This window comes from Oryctolagus cuniculus, chromosome 2 (genome assembly GCF_964237555.1).
Source record: "Oryctolagus cuniculus chromosome 2, mOryCun1.1, whole genome shotgun sequence".
Classification (NCBI taxonomy): Eukaryota; Metazoa; Chordata; class Mammalia; order Lagomorpha; family Leporidae; genus Oryctolagus; species Oryctolagus cuniculus.
Genome location: NC_091433.1, coordinates 185,788,786 through 185,806,355, shown reverse-complemented (window position 1 = coordinate 185,806,355; position 17,570 = coordinate 185,788,786).

Genomic DNA, 17,570 nt, shown 5'->3' with positions numbered 1-17,570 from the left:
GAAGGTCTCTCTCTCTCTCTCTCTGTAACTGTGCCTTTCAAATAAATAACTATCGTCTTTTTTAAAAAGTCAACACTGGATCATCCTCTTGTAGGTTCCAGGATGACCTTGGGAGAGGAAACCCAGGATTTAAGCTCTGACAAGTGATGGTGTCAGGATGAGATGGGCTCTCCCGTAGACTAATGTCAAAGAAGCAATGATCTGTTCCAGATATTAGTATATATTTGCTTTCACAGATACCAAATTTAAAAGGCTAATCAAAGAAATATCTTTTCCAAATGTATTCAAATGCCATATCTTCACTTTCTCATTTCTGTTTTAATGATAGTCAAATGCTTTATTAGGCCTTTAATTGAAACTGAATGAATATAAATTGGCTGTTAGTTTAAGGAGATATGTATTGCTCTTTTTCTGTGTATTGAGCAGTTTCGATCACATGGATTCAAAGTCTCCTAATAATCTGGGTGATCTATGTGTTCCAGAACACTAGTTTGTTCTTGTGATATGCAAGTATACACATATTGACTTGCAGAATTATTTCATTCATTGTACTATATAAATAGAAACTAGTGTTTCAAAAAGTAGGATTACATCCCCCATCTCATCCCAGTATGTGTTTTTGGAAAGGTGAAGTCCAAATACTGCTAGTAATCCACATTTATGTTCTTTAGTCACTTAATGCTTTGAAGTGTGACATTAAGTTTCCCACATAAACTCCTACAATACCTGTGCTGGTCAGATCCCAACTCATTTCTTAGAACTCCCTTAAGTCAGTATGGGAGGGAAGGAAGGAAGAAAAGAAGGAGGGAAGGAAGGAAGGAGGGAAGGAAGGAAAGAAGGAGGGAGGGAGGGAGGGAAAGAAGAGGAGGGAGGGAGGGAAGAAAGGAAGGAAGGATGAAAGAAAAGAAAGAAAGAGAGAAAGAAAGAGAGAGAAAGAGAGAGAGAGAGAAAGAAAGAAAGAAAGAAAGAAAGAAAGAAAGAAAGAAAGAAAGAAAGAAAGAAAGAAAGAAAGAAAAAGAGAGAGAAAAATAGAAAGGAAGGAAGGAAGGAAGGAAAAGAAAGAAAATAAGTCTGACTCTTTTTAGATTCTCCTTTGAAGAGTGAGCAGCATCCCCAACACCTGTCTTGTATTTCAAAGTGAAGCAAGTAAACCAGGAGAGATCAAGTGAGAACATGGGTTTGTGTTCTCTTTGGGATGAAGACCTTATGTGCTTTGATTTCAGTGTGTTACTATCATGCCCAATAACAGTTCTCTGAATTAAGGGAGATGTTTTTCTCTCTAAAATGTAACTCCACGGAGTATCTTGTTTTCATCTTCAAAGGTACAAACATTTCTTATTTTCTGGCTTCTACAGAAAAGAAATGTAAGATACGGAAAAATTTTCACAAAGAAGCTTGTTTGGATTTTTGCACAGTCACTTCATATGGAAAATGTTTGGATCTGGAATCTGGGTCTTAGATGGCTAGTTCTATGCTAAATGTTCATAGTGCTCCCTTTTCTGTGTTTCATAAAGGACAAAGTACTATGATAATAATAATAGTTATTAGATGATAGTCTATAATAATTATAATAAGCAATACATCCACATAATTCCTAGATGGCCCAAAATTTTAGTAGTGTGAATATATTATAACTCAACTAAAGCATATGTGTGTATAGAGAAAAACATACAAACATACATATTCTCACTCTGAATTTCCCCTTCTCAATCCTTTTTATATCTTCTCATTTTCTTTTTTCATTTATTTTTAAAGACTCAGCTTTTTTGAAATAAAATGAGCAATTCCTCAAAATGTTCTTTATGGGATAATCAAATATTTAAACTTCTAAAATAAATACTTGACTTTAAATCATATCACCATTACTGATGTTACGAATAGATTTCCTGACTATTTGAAGATCAAATATGTAATAAAATAGTAAGTCAGAAAAGTTTACAAATTGTGGTATCAAGCAAATAATTTTAAAATTATTTATCCATTAGCAACCATGATCAGATATTTATAGGAGCAGCTGCATGCCAATGTTCAAGACAGACAATCTGCTAAGTCATTGTCCTTTGTGTAGCACATAACAAAAAGGAGAAAAAAGCAAGCAAATAAACCTCTCTTCACAGAACTACATATTATACAGGTCGAACTGTAAAGGAACCTGGAGGTACAAACTTGCCCCATGAACCAACCACCACTTCTGGATAAATATTATTCACTTACTGCATTGTTCCTTAGGTTTCCCACATGTAAAACTGCAGCTACTGAAAACAAGTGATATTTGATCTCCTGGAAAATACCAAATACCCTTAAGGTACAATAAAAAAAATGTATCATCAGTGGTATTCCATGCTGTGTTACTGCTCACAGACCCCTCATAGCTCCCTGGAATATGCTTCTTTGACTTTACCTAGAACAATTTTTATTTCCCTCCTGGTTTGCCAATTCCATGAGGGTTATGAGGATAAGGTACACCTGGCCAAGAATGGCAAATGAGATACATATCCAGTGTCAAAGTGACCTAGCAGAACTGTTAATCTAAACAAGAGAACATCTACATGCTTTCCACGTGGTGGTCACACTCCTGTGGCTTTTGTTCAGTAATAACACACGATGTCATTAGTTCCTGTCAGTTTCCTTCAGCTCAATTGTGGAGAAGAGCACAGTAGGTGAGTTTAGTGCCTTAATTTAGGATGAGGGTGTGTGCAGTGTAATGATCAAAGCTGTGATCAGAAGCTCCAGAGGGCAGATTTGGATCCCAAAGTGTCTGTGTGCCAGCCGAGACCTCAGGTGAATGAGTTTTCACTGTGTCTCAGTTTCTTCACCTGTAAAATGGAACAATGCCAATACCTACTTCAAGGAGTTCTTGTATGAGAAAGGTGCACCTGATTAAAGGCAGCCTGTGAAGGAAGTTAATGCAATACAACCATAGGACAGCAAGTGGAGTTTGACTTTTCCTTTTTGTTTAAAAAAAAAGGAGAAACATTAAAAGAATAGATTGATGCTGGGAAGGCGCAATAAATCAGTTTCTATAGGCTGTCCTGGAAGCGGTCCACATTCTGTCACACCCCTTGCCTCCTTTCTTCCTCTCTGAATAGTTTCTCTGCAAGGGAAGATTCCAAGACTCTGAGCAATTTCAGCTGCCTTGTGAGTAAAAATAAAAGCAACTCAGATAAATTGAGGGTACTTTCTGATACTTTAGTATCATAGAAAGTGGAACCTTGTTGTAGGAGGTATGAGAACACCTCCACACTGATGCACACACACACACACACACACTCCTCTACCTCTTCCTCCTCCTCCTCATCATAAGCCACCCTAATTTAGAAGTTTTCACTGTTCTTGTCACTTGACACCTAGGTGATCTTACATAAATACCCTTCTTAGATAGTTCCCCACCTGAAACATTTGAAATTCTTCATTCTGGGCAGTCCTACACACATGCAAACCTCCAGCTCTCCCTTTCTAGTACTCTGAAAAATGACTTATTTTTATTCATAAAGATTCCCACTAAAATGTTAATGGTTGAAAATTATTTCTTTGGTGAGAAAATATACTCATCAAACTCTCACTTCTCTATTAAGAAAATACACCTATTGTTCTCAAAACATCGCTTCTTTTTTGCCTATTTCTTGAAAATGTCAGTAATTCCAAACCCACATGTCAAGAAGTGCAGGATCAATTTATAGGAAGATGACTTTGTGGAGGTCCTTTGAAGAACCCACCAAAAGTTGGTTGAGAAACAAAAAGCTGGAGATGTGAGGGTAGGGTTTTAGATGGAAAAGGAAATATGATTAAAGGCATAGTGTTTTTTTTTAAACTGCCATATGTATATTCACTTCCCATTACCTGGAACTCTGTGTAGAATCTGACACACTCTAGAGGTTTATCACAGGGCTGAAAGGATGGAGGAAGGACAGAAGAAAGGAAGAATTAAAAATTAGGAGGTTCTTCCTCTGTTATGTTTGGCGAAGCATCCGAGGAATGATTTGGGCAAATGAATGAAGCAATATTGAAATATTTTAATAAGTTTGTGGAACATGGATTTAATGTTAAAATAGGCAGTTGAGATTCATAGGAAATTATTCTCATTGTTTTATTCTTTCTTTCTTTCTTTTTTTTTTTTTTTTTTTTGACAGGCAGAGTGGACAGTGTGAGAGAGAAACAGAGAGAAAGGTCTTCCTTTTCCATTGGTTCACCCCTCAATGGCCGCTGTGGCCGGCGCACTGCACTGATCCGAAGCCAGGAACCAGATGCTTCTCCTGGTCTCTGATGCAGGTGCAGGGGCAGGGCCCAAGGACTTGGACCATCCTCCACTGCACTCCCAGGCCAGAATCCAGCACCCCGACTGGGACTAGAACCCAGGGTGCCGGCACCGCAGGTGGAGGATTAGCCTATTGAGCTGCAACGCCGGCCTTCTCATTGTTTTCTAAAATGTGAACATTAATATTGAAGGTTCACTGGCATAAGACTAGAATTTGGTTCCGATTGTGAGATCAACAGGTTTACTTAAGTGTTTATCTCTTGTTAAAAGCTTGCAAGATATTTGATTTTTAAATTTTAAAATCTGCTTTTTAAATTATTTCAATCATATTCTGAATTGCAGTTTCCTATGTAAAAATTAATTAATTTGAAAATGGACAGAGAGAAAGACAGAGAGAGAGAAATATTCTATCTGCTGGTTCACTTCTCACATGGCAATGGCCAGGGATGAGCCAGGTGAAAGCCAGGAGCCAGGAGCTTCATCTGGGTCTCCCATGTGGGTTGCAGGGGCCCAAACACTTGGATCATCCTCTACTGCTTTTTCCAGGCCATTTGCAGGGATATGAATTGGAAATGGAGCAGCGGAGAAAGGAACTGGTGCCCGTATGGGATGCCAGCATCAGGGAAGTGGCTTTACCCACAGTGACACAATGTTGGCCCCTATAGTCTAACCTTTTTATAGATTCTTTTTTTTTTTTTTTTTTTGACAGGCAGAGTGGACAATGAGAGAGAGAGAGACAGAGAGAAAGGGAGAAAGGTCTTCCTTTGCTGTCGGTTCACCCTCCAATGGCTACCGCGGCCAGCGCGCTGTGGCCAGCGCACCACGCTGATCTGAAGGCAGGAGCCTGGTGCTTCTCCTGGTCTCCCATGGGGTGCAGGGCCCAAGCACTTGGGCCATCCTCCACTGCACTCCCTGGCCATAGCAGAGAGCTGGCCTGGAAGAGGGGCAACCAGGACAGAATCCGGCGCCCCGACTGGGACTAGAACCCGGTGTGCCGGCGCCGCTAGGTGGAGGATTAGCCTGTTGAGCCCTTTTTATAGATTCTTATAAACATCTTGGTCAATTCACAAGCCCTTTTTTTTGTACCTGTTTCTGACTCTGTGATGATCTGACATTAAAAATGTTTATGCTGGAAGCCTAAGATAACTGGATAACTTGGTTCTTTACTCCTGGCTTTTCTCCCTGTTATTTAAATTGTTCCATGTAGTGAGATGACTGCATAAGTTGTTTTGTTTCTAAGAGTTAGATATTCTTCCATTCAAAGTTTTCTTGTTTATAATATTTTATAATATGGTATATACTCATAACTTTAGACACATATTATTCAATTTTTTGATCAACTTTAACACTTTTCCATTGGGTTTAACTTCGAAGTTATCTGGATGGGCTACCTATAAGGAAAAACACACACTACAGGACTTTCAATACCAACTCAATTCACTTGTGAAAACAGTCTTTAATCAGCATCTGGCACTAGACTATCTCTTAGATGAACAAGGATGAATCTGTGCTGTGACTAATCAATCTTGCTACACATTGGTAGATAAATCAGAGCAGGTAGAAACCAACATGAGAAAAATTTATGGAAGTGGTGTGGTTATATTAATGTAAATAACAGGGGTCAATAGCCTACTCAATTTGGACAGCCATAAAGGCAGCTTTTCCTTTTTACCTGGTACCCCTTCTAGGATTTTGATAGTCATTGTACCATTGATAATATTTTAACCTTGATTGTTTAATCTTCTTGTTAAGCTTATATCTTCTCGCCTTCAACAGTTTCCATGTAAAAATGATGGAATGCAATGATTTCAGCTAGTGCCTACTGCCAAGGAACTTGCCTTGCCACTGGGACCCTTAGAGGGGGCCATGAGAGAATTTTGTTCTTCCCAAGATAGGCAGGGTCCATGCCCAATATCAATAAAAGCAACTTTAGAAGATTAGGCCTCTATCAAAATTCTCTTAGGAATAGTGAGAATAAAACTCCCTATGGGGAGTGGGATATTGTGTGGCAAGTTCTAGCTTTCATCTACCAGAAACCAGACAAAAAAGCCAAGGTTTTATAAAGACAGCATGATAGCAAAAGACAGACCAGACACTGCTACAAACAAGTTGAATCCAATATGGCCTCCAGATTAACTGCTACCTGACCTCCAGCCTAAATATGCACTCATTGTAATGCATTAGCATGGGAAAATTCACTCCCCTTCCCACAATGACAGTTTACAATTGACAGAACAACCTAAGAAGTGACCATGCAAGGAGTAAAAAATGTGGCTCCCTAACCCCTGGACATTATAGCATTTCTCAGAAATAAGATGAATAATCTGCCCAAATATTAAGACACATTTATGAAATCCCTCAAGAGAGGAACTAAAACAACCTGCAGGTTCTGCTCTGTCTGTGGAGTCACCTGCTTCTCGTTGCTTTCTTTAATAACTCTCTTGCTTTCACTTTGTTGGCCTGCTATTAATTCCTATCTTATGCTGAAGTCAAGGACATGTTCAGGGCAGAGGTGGCCCCCGTATGGCTGCCAGTTGTTTGGTATCAGGAACAAAGTGTCTTTTTTTTGGCAACTGAAGCGAAGATTATTTTGATTTTGAAAGTGCCGAATAAGGTGTTATTAAACCTGAGGAAGGTGAGCAGTGAACAACAGCTCACAAGGAATTTTCCTGTAAATTCAATGTATGTCCCCTCATTTTGACCTCACCTTTTAGAGAAGAAACAACGATGGCTTGTTATTTTGCTGTTGCTTGTTTTCCTGGAATACAAGCATTATAGTAGGACCTTACCATCTCCCAACCGTCTCATTCTCAGGCGAGTCAGTACTGGCTAGAGCTCCAGCTTCTCTAAGCCTCTCTGAAAGCTTGAGAGATTTCTGGCTTAAAGAGGAGGGAAGGCTTAGTCACTATGACAAGTCACTCAAACACAGCAGCTTTGTTCTGTGGAGACTGTGGCAGGAGGCTCAAGTACACAGGATGTGGAGAGGGAAGACCCAGGCTCTCACAGACCTATCATATATACTCAACTGGTCCAGGCGAGGCAAGCAATCCTTACCTATAAAACTGTGCAATCACCTGTACTGTTTGTCCCACAGTGTTGCTAAAATTCAAAATGAGGCATGTGCTCAGGTTTTGTAGTCCCCCTAAGAAATTATGATGTATAAATACAAAAATGGAGGTTTCAGAGATGAGTGTGTGTGTGTGTGTGTGTGTGTGCGTGTGTCACCTTCAGGCTTATACCACAAGAAGATATTGCTTAGGCTGCAACCAAATCATATTATGAATATGAGAAAGGATCAAGTACATAGTCGGTAGGACAGCCCAAGAAGACCCTATATTCAGTATGTGTTTTGTGCTTTCTTATGGCTCTTGCCACAGCAAGATTTGATAACAGTGCCCACTTGATTCTGGGTGATTCACAAAGTGTGCACGCAATGTGCTCCTGCCTGGCATACATGGCTGGCCACTCTTTGAATAGTCTGGGGTCAGAGTGAGAGGCAGTCAGCAGAAGTCTATTAATTTCCACATTTTCTTCTTACTACAGTGATTGCAATTAATATTGCTGAGAAACTAGTGACTTAAAACACCGGCCTATGAAGAAAACTGCAGCTCCCTGCTTCAGAAACTCACATGGAGGCTTGAAGAAAGAGAAAGTCATTGCTGTGTTGATGTTTGTCCAGTTTCACCAAATAATGCTCTTTTCATCCCATCCCCTTAAGAGTGCAACATGTTTAACAGGGGCTGCATACACGCTGTGCACACATTATGGGTCTTCAGTAGCCCAAAGTCCTTGTTCATTTTCCATTATTTTCTTGCCTAAAACATCAATAACTGGAAGATGTTGATGATATGGGGAAAAGCATTGAGATATGCCATTTGCCAAGAGAATCACTGGTTTGGTATATGTGTATTGGGATTGTTGTAGATTTGAATCTCAGTTCTGGAATTTACCTACATTTTGACTGGACAAGTAATATTGTCCCTCTAGGCCTCAATCTCTAATATGCCTGATTCTTTCTTCCCGGGAATTCACAGCTATCTGAGGATTCCACTATTACTTAGAAAAGTCAAAGACATAGATGGGGCACAGTTTAATAGACATTTAAGCACCATTGAAAAATCTAGGAGTTACTTTGGGAAGAGAAAATAGAATATATTTTGGTCCAGAAACAGATACGCACTCGAAGGATTCTTTCAACTCAGCAGAAGAGAAGGCGTAAATGGTTTTCTGTGGTCATCTATCATTTTATGATATTCTGTGTTTAAAAACAATTACAGAAATTCAGAGGAATAGAATTATATTGTTCTCATGGTTAAAAGCTCATGCTATCCAAATTATATCTATAAAATGGAAATCTACCTCTCTTATTACATCATGAAAATCTTCAGGGTAAAATATCTTTATCAATGGAATGACTAATGCATAACGACATGCAAATGCTGGGGCATTTAACTCTCCTGTCTCAGTGTAATTAACAAACTCCCAGAAATACATGAAAATAGGGGGTATTTCAGAAGTACTGTAATCTACAGTAACTGTTAGAATACCCATGGTAGGGCTCTCCTGTTCCCTGCTTCATGTCCACCTGGAGAGATTTCAATAGTAAAGCCCTCCTGGCATCTCTCAATATTCACTTTCAGACCTCAATAGAGTTTTATGATTAGTAAATCTTGTCTACTATTTTTGGGGTTTCACTATCTCTGATTCCATCTCCAACATAGGTCAAAGAATCTTCTCCTGAGAGGGAAACCAGATGTCTCCAGAACAGGCTTTATTGGCAGGTATTTCTAATTCTAAATTTCATTATTTACAATATGTCATTGCTACATTGGTAATCCACTTTCCCACATAAATTAGTTTGTAAGGTCTTCATTTATCAGACTACCTTGACTATTTCTCAATTGACACCTGAGTGGGGAACTTGATTGGGAAAATAGGAATATTACTTTAACTCTCAGAAAATACTTCATTTACATTTAAAGTTTATTGGAAATTTCATCTATGGCGGTTGAAATTAAAATGGTATTTCATACTGTTTTGAGGATGAATTGTAATTGTGTATCATGCATTCCTGATAAGAGTGATGGTACCCTCAATAGCATACACTACCATAAATTTCCTTACCTTGATTGCCAGACTAGAGAGTGGCCATTGCAGTGCTGCTCCAGATATCTGCCCCTGGAAGGAAAGTGTTCTGGGCAAGAGATTCTTCCTGAGATGGCTCAGAGAATGCCTAGAGATCAAAATCCAAGCCCAGATCCATCTCAAGAGACAGGAGATGGTCTTATCTGAAGAGTAGGAACTTCAGCAGTATGATTAGAAGGGAAGAAACTGCAGGAGTCAGGAGATCCAGGGTATATTCAAAAGAGCTGTTCAAATATCAAAGGGAAAACTTGCAGAGATATTCATAAATGTGGTTGATGAAGAATATGTAGTAAATACTTTGTGTGCATTATCTACTTCACTCTTGCAGATTCAGCATGCTTGAAGCTCTGCCCTCTCCATGGAAGAGTATGCAAGGCTCACAGGTGTTCCAACCTCAGCTGACCCCTCAGGTAACACAGGATTCCTGAGAAGTAGTCAGTGATGGATGACTGTTGTCCTAAGTCATAGAGTTGAGGATGGTTTGTTGTGTAGGCATAGGTGACTGGTATGAGTTTGTTAATAAAATGACTTGGTTAAATTAATAGGGCTAGGAGTTAGTATATCTGGCACTGGAAGCAGGTGTTTTCACTTCAGTTCTTTCAACTTGTGCGCCAGGACACTAGTGTAGTTAATATGAAATGCAGAATTTTTCCTGGAGTCAAGGACAGCGAAAGATCCAGAGAAACAGACATTTGGACTCCCTGGTGTCAATCACCTTAAGTTAAAGAAACAAGATCTGCCTTGTTCATTGTTTTGCCTCCAGTACCTGGCACAAATTTGAATAGAGTAAATGTCCAACAGATACTTCCTGAGTGAATTAATTAATGAATCATAACACTAATTTTATAATTTCAATTTTTTTGGCCTTTCAATAAAAGTAGTAAAGTCCATTAGCAGAGAGTAGAAACATCATGTTAAATGCTAAGAAATATCTTTAAGAATCCTCCAAACATTTTGTGAAGTTAGGTCCTCACTTTTGTGACTATTTAGAAGTGAAATTTCTCTCTTGCAATGATACTGGAATTCTTTTTTACTCTTATTTTTCAAAAATGTTTTAAGATAGATAAATTCCATGTTTGTTGTACAGATTTAAGAACATAGTGATACTTCCCATCTTACCCTGTCTGCCATCCATACTCCCACCCTTCCTTCTCTTTCCTCTCTTATTCCCTCCCTTAATTTTTATAATGATCTACTTTCAGTTTACTTTATGTTCATTTTTTACTTTAAATTCATAAAATTAACTCCACACTGAGTAAAGAGTTCAACTGTTAGTGTGAGGAAACAAGCACTGTTCCTCAATAGTTGGAGACAAGCACTATACACAAAATCAAATCTCAAAATGTCAATTTCATTCCTATGCAATATATTTTTGGTACTCTAATAGTTACAACAAATTGGGGAAAATATATAATATTTGTCCTTTTGAGAATGGCTTATTCACTAAGTATAATGGTTTCCAGGTGCATCCATTTTGTTGTGAAAAGCAGGACTTCATTCTTTTTTACAGTTGAGTAGTATTCCATTCCCTTTCTCTCTCTCTCTCTCTCTCTCAACTTCTATATCAAGTCATCAGTTGATGGACATCTTGGTTGATTCCAAACCTTAGCTATTGTGAATTGACCTGCAATAAACATGGTGGGAGGAGTACACATCACCCTTTCATATGTTGATTTCTTTTCATTTGGATAAATTCCTTATCAGCATTTATTGTTTTTGATTTCTGTATGAGGGTCATTCTGACTTGGGTGAGGTGAAACTTCATTGTGGGTTTCATTTTATTTCCTTGATGGCTAGTGATCCTGAACTTTTTTTATGTGTATGTTGGCCATTTGATTTTCCTCCTTTGAAAAATATCTATTGAAGTCCTTTTGACCATTTCTTAACTGGATTGAATATTTGGTTGTTGTTGAATTTCTTGAGCTCTTTATAGATTCTGAATATTAATCCTTTATTGGTAGTGTAGTTTGCCAGTATTTTCTTCCATTCTGTTGGTTGCCTCTTCACTATGCTGAGTGTTTCCTTTGCAGTACAGAAGCTTCTGAGCGTTATGTAATCTCATTTGTCTATTTTTGCTTTGAATGCCTATGCTTCTGGGTTCTTTTCGAAGACATGTTTGCCTATGCCAATGTCTTGCAGGGTTTCCCAAATCTTCTCCTCTAAGTAATATGATGGTATCACACCATAGATTTAGATCCTTAATCTATTTTGAGTTGATTTTGTATACAGTGTAAACTAGGAATCTTTTCTCATAAGTTTGCATGCATAGATCCAATTTTCCCAGCACCATTTGTTGAACAGATTGTCCTTTCTTCAGAGATTGATTTTAGCTCTTTTGTCAAAGATTAGTTGGCTATAGGTGTATGGACTGATTTCTGGAGCTTCCATTGTGCTCCATTGGTCTACATGTCTAATTTGTGCCAGTACCAAGCTGTTTTGATTATAATTGCCCTGTAGTATGTGTTGAAACTTTATGTTGTGAAGCCTCCAGCTTTGCTTTTGTTGTTTAAGATTGCTTTCGCTGTTCAGGGTCTCTTGAGTTTACATAAGAATTTTAGCATAAGTTTTTCTAGATCTGGGAAAAATGGTTTTGCCATTTTGATTGCGATTGCATTGTTTCTGTAAATTCCTTACAGTATTACAGAAATTCTAATGATGCTGTTAATTTTTCCAATCCATGATACGAAAAATTTTTCCATTGTTTTGTATGTTCTTCTATTTCTTCTTTAATATTTTGTAATTTTCATCATTGAGACCTTTCACCTCCTTGGTTAAATGCATTCCAAAGTAATCAATTTTTGTAGCTAGTGTGAATGGGATCGATCTTAGAAGTTCTTTCTCAGCCATGGCAGTATCTGTCTATACAAAGGATACACAATATCTCTTTATGGAATTTTTTGTGTTGATGTAACTTTACCATACCCTTTTATGAGTTCCTATAGTCTCCTTTTTTTGTTAAAGATTTTTATTTATTTTATTGGAGAGTTAGAATTACAGACAGTGAGAGAGAGAGAGACAAACAGAAAGGGGATAAAGACAGAGAGTGTGATTTTGCTGTTCCACTCCCCAGCCAGACCAAAGTCAGGAGCCAGGAAGTCCATCCAGCCTCATCTCACACATGCAAGACAGAAGTTCAGGTACTTGGGCCATCCTCCACTACCTTCCCAGGCATATTATCAGAAAGCTGGATTGGAAACAGTGTAGCCAGGACTTGAAACAATATTGTTATACAGAATATTGTTGTCCTAAGCAGTAGCTTAACCCAATGAAAGGTCTTCCTTCTGTTGGTTCACTCCCCAAATGGCTGCAACAGCTGGAGCTGCACCAATCCAAAGCCAGGAGACAGGCACTTCTTCCTGGTTTCCCACGTGGGTGCAGGGGTCCAAGGACTTGGGCCATCATCTACTGCTTTTCCAAGCCATAGCAGAGAGCTGGACTGGAAGAGGGGCAGCTGGGCTAGAACCGGTGCCCATATGGGATGCTGGCGATGCAGGCAGAGGATTAACATACTGTGCCACGGCACTGGCCCCCCAATAGTCTCTTTATGAAATTTTTGGTTCCCCAATATATAGAATTATGTCATGTGCAAATAGCGATAGCTTGACTTCCTTCTTTCCAATTTGTATCCCTTTGATTTCTTTTTCTTGCCTAATGGCTCTAAATAAAACTTCCAGAACTATATTGAATAACAATAATGAAAGTGGTCTTCCTTATCTGGATCTGGATCTCAGTTTAATTGTTTCCAATATTTCCCCATTCAATAAGATTCTGGTTGTGGATTTTTCATATATTGCCTTGTTTGTGTTGAGGAATATTCCTTTAATAGTCAATTTGCTTGAGATTTTTATCATGCAAGGATGTTGTATTTTATCAAATGCTTTCTCTGCATCTATTGAGATAACCATATGGTTTTTATTCTTCAATTTGTTAATGTGATGAATCACATATCTTGAGCCATCACTGCAAACCAGGGATAAATCCTATTTGGTAGGGTGAATGATACTTTCTATCCACCAGTTTCAGGGTGCCCTTGTGAGATGATGGGGAGAAAGAGCATGCCCTCTTTCACTGGATTAGGCAGATACCATGCTCTCCATTAGGGTTCCAGGCTGGACTCAAAGACAATATGGTCCACAAGGCTCTCTCTTTGGCAATATCACCAGTGGCACAGGCTACCACAATCAGCTCTCACCTCACTCTCCAAAGATGGCATATCTTCCAGCTCTCGGCTATGGGGAGCATGTGCAGTGTCTGTGCTCATTGTTGCATTTCCACACTTCTCATGCTGCTTCATGGCATCTCGCTTCCTTCTGTAGAATTCCCATCACAAAGTTATCTCTGACTTTCCCCTGGGAACGAAATTCCTCTGCTTTTCTTCTATTTTTTTTCTCTTTGTGTAAAGCAGGATGTCTTTTCCCTATTCAGCTGTGTTGGAATTCTTTCCTCCACTTTGACACTGGACTTCAATAGAAGTCTAAATTAATTACTGTCTAAATTAATTTGAGGATATGCTGCATGAAGACATTGGTGAGCTGACTTTGTTGGACTTCTCTGAAGCAGATGGAAGTGTTATTTCAAATAGAGTTTTCTTTTCCAGCATGTCATCAGACACTCTCTTGCCCTAATTTTTATACTGAGTTCTAATTTGCAATATATCTTAGATTTTAGTCTTCACAAAAAAAAAAAAAGAAGAAAGGACTAAACAAAAATTAAGTGAAATTATGATTTTTGTGCTTCCTTTTAAAATACCCTTCTCATTTCCACTCTTCCAGCAAGTTCTAAGAATCAAAATAACATGACTTTATAATGAGTTTTTCTGCTAGGGAAGTCATTCAACATAATTGGACCTCAGCTTCCTGATTTTCTCACCTAAGCAATGCAGGTATTGTACTAAACTGAATCCGAAGTCCCTTAAAAAACCAATATGTCTTTGTATGCAGTACTGACAAGTGGGAGAACTACAGTGTAGTGTATCAATGTTGTCTAGAGGCTGAATGATTTTCTCTGAAATAACTCTGAATAGTTATCAAGCACTGGAAACTGTGCTAGATGTATACAGGATGAATTCACATGGATGGTAACATACAAGAAATAACAAGGGACCTGAGTTTTGCTGATTCTCTAAAGTCAGAAACAGCTGAATGGTATTTCTGGACTATGGTGTTCTAATGGGTCCCAGAGAGGATGGCCAGACAAAAACTAAGAGCTATGCTTATTCAGGCTACTTGGAACAAAGGTAAGCTCAGGTTATCTCAGGAAATGAGGATTCATTGTAATAATACAAAGTCAGAGGGGAAAAAACAAACTCTATCATCAACATTATAGACATGCCTCCTAGCAAACCAAAAACCTACATTTATTAGTAATTCTAGAATGGTTGCTTATTTGATTATGCAGGAAGATAGTGTGTTAAAACATTTTTATTACATTGATGTATATTTCTTCATTTATCTTTTTTAATTTTGAATGGCTTTCTGATGGTGTATGTCATAAATTAGGATAGCTAAGCTATAAATATATAAATATATACTATTAGTCTTCTATGGCAAACAGAATAACTACCAAATTCTGCTTCTGCACATTCTCAAACTTTATGCAGTTAGGTGGATCCATACGGCTAGTCCCAGGGAATAAAATCTAAGAAGTGATGTATCATTTTCAGGTTAAAGACATATAAAGCCAATGCGTGATTCTCCTGTCTTTCATGGCTCTGAATACGATTGAAAAGTCTGATGTTCCACATGAAGCTTCAAGATAGTGAAGCCATCCATCAACTTGGGTCACTGGTGACTATATTAGCAGAGGTTCCACTGGCAGTGGATGAAAATTCCATGTAAGAAATACATTTTCATTCAGTTAAGCCACTGAGATATTGAACGTGTTATCACAGAACCACTGTCTGACTACTAAAGGGTGCCTACCCAAATGTTTTCTGATTGAGTAACTTGTACAATTTCTCTTCCCATTTGTGTTTTTTTCTAACACTCTGTTTATATTTCCTGAGAAATAAATCTGATGGGTTCTTTGCTATACTGACAGCTTCTTATCTCAAATCCAGTGAATTGTGTCCAGATCATGCAACAGGAAAGGTATATCTTGTGATCATTCCTGACAATAGGCAGAGGGCTTTTTGACCTCCCAAGGTGTGCAATAGCAAGAATCTGGGGTCAAGACCTAGAACTGGGACTCAAACCCAGGTTTCCAAATGAGAAGCTGGTGCCTTAACTTATCTATTAACTGCTAGGCCAAATACCTGCCCTTCATTTGGCTCTGGATTTATAGAAAGCAGTTACGAAGTCATTCACAATCCATCATGGGAAGCAGGATACACAGCAGACTCATAGAATGACAGATGTCCTAAATAGCACTCTGGCCTCAGAATCAGCCCTTAAGGCATTCGGATATGGCTGAAGAGCCCATGAGAGTATTTTAGGCATGGAAAGCCAAGACACTCTGGAAAAAAAAAAAAAAGGAGACCTAAATGAAAGATCTCTGTGAGTGAGATCCCAGTGGAAAGAACAGGGCCATCAAAGAAGGAGGTACCTTTCTCTGAAGGGAGGACAGAACTTCCACTTTGACTATGACCTTGTCTAAATAAGATCAGAGTTGGCAAACTCAAAAGGCTTCCATAGCCTTGGCAACTCATGACTAGAGCCTAGGGAGATTACTGACTACATAAACAAGAGTGTCAATTTGTTAAGTCAACAACAGGGGTCACAGTGTACTTACTTCTCATGTGGGATCTGTCCTTAATGTGTTGTCCAATGTGAAGTAATTCTATAACTAGTACTGAAACAGTATTTTACACTTTGTGTTTCTGTGTGGGTGCAAACTGATGAAATCTTTACTTAATATAAACTGAATCGATCTTCTGTATATAAAGATAATTGAAAATGAGTCTTGATGTCAATGGAATGAGAGAGGGAGTGGGAGATGGGAGGGTTGTGGGTGGGAGGGAAGTTATTGGGGGGGGGAAGCCATTGTAATCCATAAACTGTACTTTGGAAATTTATATTTGCTAAATAAAAGAAAATAAAAAAAGAAGTCATTCATGAGTGAATCAAAAGCCTGGATAAAGAAATATATGCTGGAATTTGTGGGTTTTGCAAGAAAATTGTGGCAGTGTATTAAGTACAAGGAAAGTGTCTTTGGCAGAAAGCCAATCTTCTGGGAATAGGTTTTCTCAATGGAGAATCCCGAAAACATTTTCAATTCACGCATTTGCTCAGCAAATACTTATTTAATGCCCTTTATTTCTCAGGTCTCTTTCCCAACATAACAGCAAAGAAAATGTTTTCCACTTTTCCTTCTTCATCTAGAAAGAGCTATTTTAAGGGATATGATAGTGGATTTGAGCACTGCTTTTTGAACACAGTCACGAATCTGGGCATTTGGTCCAGGCAATGCTAAGAGGAGAATGGGTAATGATTTTAACAGAGCCTGCTGCAAGCACCCACTCGTTCTTGCTCAAGCAACTAATCTTAGGTCTCAGCAATGCAATTTCCCAGTGAGTATGGGATAAAACGGAAATGTTCCCAAGAAAGGAGCCAAGAAGAAACTCAGTCTTCCAGGGCAGCTCACTGTTGTCAGTCCAGGTCAGAATGTCAGTGCAAGGACCTGGTTATTGATGGGTGGTACTCTGACCACTGCAGCCAGAAAGGCAAGATTAGAATTGATGCTGTTATTTCTTAATATAATGTCTGGGACATTTCCTTGTAAGTGGAAAAGAAAATTGGTAAGAATGCTTTAATATATGCCTTTAATCAGACTGTGCAGAGGATTTTAAACTGAACTGTGCGGGTTTTACCTCAGCAATATATCAATCATCATTTCCAAGCTGCTGACGGTATACATGGTACAAGATAAAGACCACAGGGAAATCAACGAAACTCCCAGCTTTAAAAAGATTATACTGACGAGACAAGAGTGATCAGTGAATAAAAAGAAACCAGAAAAGGAAAATAATACTATTAACATGCAGAAGAATTTAATGGTCAAAGGGATGGACTGTCTAACCAATAATCTGGGTTCAAATCCTGGCTCCTCCATTTAATCAAGTAGCTCTAGGCAGGCTATTTAATCATGGAGAAATTTCCTCATTTGAAATATGAGGGTACTAACAGTACTTAAATTGGTACCCATGAAGTAGTGCTGAGAATAGTGACCACAG